General features: G+C 40.0%; 1 pseudogene; it reads right to left on the reverse strand.

Annotated features, from left to right (window-relative positions):
• Nucleotides 1-1129: 1129 nt before the first annotated feature.
• On the reverse strand, nucleotides 1130-4686 carry LOC121549516 (annotated as a pseudogene).
• Nucleotides 4687-5050: the final 364 nt, after the last annotated feature.

Raw genomic sequence — 5050 nt, forward strand, 5'->3', positions numbered from 1 at the left:
CAAAGATAGCTAATAATGTAAGCATACTGTGTCCATAATAAGTATATAGGTTGTATGTTGGGAGCTTTTGGGAAAGAGCACAGTTAGAAAGATATGGCATATAGAAGCAAACCGGATGGACATCATGAAAATGATCGGAGAGGTTGAGAGTAGAAGAAGTTCAGGAGCAAAAAAAATAAAAATAAAAAATAATAATAATAATATATATATATATATATATATATATATATATATATATATATATATATATATATATATATATATATAATAGAATTATTGTAAAATTAACTCTGTCCATAAGGTGTAGATAGTAAGTATAGACCGGAAGTAGAGGCCTGGGCATTGTTGTTCACTAATTTACTCCAAGTAGGGAAAGGATGGTGGGGTTGAAAAGTAATAAAGGGGAGTATATATATAAAAAATTAAAAATAAATTTAAAAAACATGGGGGATTGGAAGTGATGCAGACAATTACATTGATAGAAGATACAATCTATCTGCAATATTAAGCTGATCCATCCCCCCCCCCCCAAAAAAATAAAAAAATAAAATAAAATTGTCAAAGACTCCAGTCACCCAAGTCATAGACTGTTCTCTAATGCTACCGCACGGCAAGCGGTACCGGAGCGCCAATTCTACGTCCAAAAGGCTCCTTAACAGCTTCTACCCCCCAAGCCATATCACTGCTGAACAGTTATTCAAATGGCTGCCCGGACTATTTGCATTGCCCCCACCCCTCTTTTATGCTGCTGCTACTCTCTGTTTATTATCTATCCATAGTCACTTTAATAACTCTACCTACATGTACATATTACCCCAATTACCTTAACTAACCTGTACCCCGCACAATGACCCGGTACCGTACACCTTGTATATAGCCACGTTATTGTTATTTTATTGTGTTACTTTTTATTTTATATTTTACTTTAGTTCATTTAGTAAATATTTTCTTAACTCTATTTCTTGAACTGCATTTTTGGTTAAGGGCTTGTAAGTAAGCATTTCACGGTAAGGTCTACACCTGTTGTATTCGGCACATGTGACTAATAAAATCTGATTGATTGAAATCATTTTTGAAAGAAAGGACAGTAAGGATCATTCATGTACACATTTATTTAACTGCAGTGATTTTAAAATCTTACTTGAACATGATAATATATACCATGTCTGTGTTCTTAACAAAGTGAATTACTGTGTCGGTGTCAGTATGTTCACAAATCCATGAGAGACATAAAACCCAGGATAGAGCGGTTGACTGAATGTGGTCTGGACTCTGTGGAGGAGGGTCATTGTGTCAGAGATGCTGTAGAAAGACAGAGTTCCTGCCCTGTGGTCCAGGTACACTCCTACTCTGGTGGAGCAGGGGACAGGTATGGCAGTCTTTTTACTATCGTGATAGAAGGCGCAGCTAGAGACACCACACACCAAACACCAAGCCTGATTACTGCTGATAAACCACTCATCAGGTTCTCTCCTGTTGATCCCTTTATATGAGACTGCAATATCAACCCAACCGCTCCACTCTACCTCCCAGTAGCAGACTCCAGACAGACCCTCCTTACACAACACCTGGTTGTCGGTGGTAAATCTGTCTGGATGGTCAGGATAGGACTGGACCTTATGACTCCATGTCACCTTTCTGTTCCCCTCAGACAGACACAGGTCTTTATGTGCTGTGTTGGGATCCAATGTGAGCTGACAGGAATCTGAGGATGAAGAAAAACCAACAGTAAGATGTGTGTGTGTGCATCCAGGTGTGTGTGTGTGTGAGTGTGTACATGCGTATGCACAAATATGTCCTTTACTCACATTCCAAGAACTCCTCTCTGGTCTTGGGTTCAGGCCTTGTCTCCTGACAGGTGGTGTCATTCCTACGTGATGGTAGTCCTCCAACTGACAGTACAGACTGAGTCCTCCCAAATGATGGAGGATAATGGGGCTCAGAAGGTGGAACAATGTGGACTTTGGTCACTATGGAGACACAGGAAATCAAATATCACTGTTCAATACTGATCATGACATAAACATAACAGAAAGTCAAAGGGCTCAGTGGTTGAAAGAGGTTTAGGTAATTTGTTTTAGTAATTAGTTATATCAAGCATTTTGGATTTGTGATCAAATGTTTCATATGAGGCGACAATATAGAATGACACCTTTTATTTGAGGGTATTTTCATACATATCTGTTTTACCATTTAGAGATGAAAGCACTTCATATATCTAGTCCCCCCAATTGAACATATATATTTGGACAAATTCACTTATAGTGTATTCAAGTAGTCAAAAGTTTAATATTTGGTCCCATATTCCTAGCACGCAATGACTACATCAAGCTTGTGACTCTACAAACTTGTTGGATGCATTTGCAGTTTGTTTTGGTTGTGTTTCAGATTACTTTTTGCCCAATAGGAACTGAATGGAGAATAATGTATTTTGTCATTTTGGAGTCACTTGTTTTGGGTATGATCTTTGTTCCTCTGTACAGTACCTTTCTCACTCATTATTATTCACTGTTCATTCATGATTATCCACATTAATGTAGATGTGAAAACAGAAACATCTTATCTTCCTATTTACAATAAAAGTGATTCCAAAATGACACAATACATTATTCACCATCAATTTCCATGTTGCATAACATAATCTGAAACACAACCAAAGAAAACTAAAAATGCATCCAACAAGTTTATAGAGTCATAAGCATGATGTGATCATTGCGTGCTAGGAATATGGGACCAAAAAATAAACTTTAGACTACTCTAATACACTATAAGTGAATTTGTCCAAATACTTATGAAAAAATATATACATTCAAATGGGGGACTATATACATAAACTGCTTTCATTTCTAAAACATATACATTTATGTATGAAAATATCCTCACATAAATGGTGACATTCTGAACTGTTACCTCATAAAATGTTTAATATCAAACCCAAAATGCTGGAGTATAGAGCCAAAATCCCAAAATGCTGGAGTAAAGAGCCAAATGTACAAATGTTAGCTTCACTGTCCAAATAGTGTTTGTTACCAACCTTGTACAGAGATTTTGGCAATTTCCTCAGAGCAGATGTTTTCAACTTGACTTTTCAGCCCAGTGACTGATTTAACATCCTCAAATGAGATGTGTTGGTTGACAGTGATGCGGGGTAAGGCCTCAGATCCAGGAGAGACACAGAGAGACTGGAAACTCTACAGTGACAGATCAGAAAATAGGGAAAAGATGCTTGTTGAGAAAGACAAACGTTTCACTTTCATCGGTGTTATGATGAGTTTCTGGTATTGAGAAGTTCAGGATGCAAGAGAGCAGTCGACACTCAGCTGGAGAGTTGATTCATATTTATTTCAGTACTGGATTCAATGACAGGCGGTATGGACGTTAACATACATTAATACATCCTGTGTCAAAAGTCGTTATATCAATCAGCGTCTCTCCTCCTCAGCTCAGAAATCTCCTGCTCCAGCTGCTCCAGGAGTATTTCAGCTCGACTCACTTCAGCCTTCTCCTGGGCTCTGATCTGCTCCTTGCTCTAGCACTACACAGCTGATTCAAATAACTAACTCATCATCCAGCTATGATTATTTCAATCCGCTGTGCAGTGCTAGGGCAAAAACCAAAACGTACACCTGGGGGGCCAGGACCGAGTTTGGGAAACCCTGTGCTAAGTGAATACATATAAATGGTCAACACTCACCTTGAGTGATTTCACAGCCTCTCCCACCTCCTGTATCTCTTTCTCTCTCGTCTGGATTCTCTGTTTAGATTTCTGTTGTTTCTCCCCCAGCTGGCTCTGCAGTTAAACACATGTCGTTCCATGGTTCATTTGTACAAGTGATTCTGTCTTAGGGTTTGATCCCAGGTCTCTTTCATACCAGAAAAGTGCATTAGCCTGCTAACCCAAAGCCTACGCATTAACTGAAGGAGCCAATGCAACTCTTCAGCTCTCAGTGCATGTTACATGACGTGAGTGTGTATATTAGCACAGCTAGATTATTGGGTGTTAGCTGACTTCCAGGCTTTGTTTTATAGTAGTCACTAATATTCAGTAATTAATGGTATTTTCACAGTGATACTCTGAATGAGTAGCAATTACAGATTGTCCTTACCTGTCTCTCAGTCATTTCTGATTCAGATGAGACTGTATCATGGCCTTTATGTTCACCCACCACACACAGCAGACAGATAAACTGCTGATCGGTACGGCAGAACATCTCCAGTAGTTTGTCATGACGAGAGCAGATCTTCTCCTCTGGTTGTATGGAGGCTTTGACCAGCTTGTGCTTCTCAAAGGCAGGAGATTCATAGTGAGGCTGGAGGTGAGTCTCACAGTACGAGACCAGACACACCAGACAGGACTTGACAGCTTTGAGTTTTCTCTCAGTGCAGAAGTCACACGCCACATCTCCAGGTCCAGCATAACAGTGAGCAGGAGTAGCATCTTGGAGTCCTGTCTTCTTCAGATTCTCCACCAATTCAGCTAGCATGGTGCTTTTCTTCAGAACAGGCCTCGGGATGAAGGTCTGTCTACACTGGGGACAGCTGATCAGGACACCCTTCACATCATCCTGATCCCAGCTGTCCTTAATACAGCCCATACAGTAGCTGTGTCCACAGGGGAATAGTCACCGGATCCTTCAGTAGATTTAGACATATTGAACAACTGATTGAATCCATGGCTGCCGCCATTTTGGTGCACACACTCACAGACTGAGATCACTTTTGTTTCTCTAGAATTGTTTGTGCTTATAAGTGGGAACATTTCCTGGTTGTGTGTGTACTCTTTCCCTGTACAGGGAGTGGCGTTGGACAGAGACCAGGAAGAGAGTGGTTGTGATTGGACAGAGGTGGTAGAGGAAGTTCCATTTATGGTATGTGTTCCATGCAAAATGTACACTCCCCAATGGACAATTCAATAGACACAAACCACACCTCCAAGTACATAGTTATTACAAGATTTATTGAGGAAGATTGAAGTGACAATTCAGGAGAACAAAGTCAGTAGGCGGTATAATGGTAGATCAGGGGGAGACTCTGGAGTATGTGAACTGGT

This window comes from Coregonus clupeaformis, chromosome 34 (genome assembly GCF_020615455.1).
Source record: "Coregonus clupeaformis isolate EN_2021a chromosome 34, ASM2061545v1, whole genome shotgun sequence".
Classification (NCBI taxonomy): Eukaryota; Metazoa; Chordata; class Actinopteri; order Salmoniformes; family Salmonidae; genus Coregonus; species Coregonus clupeaformis.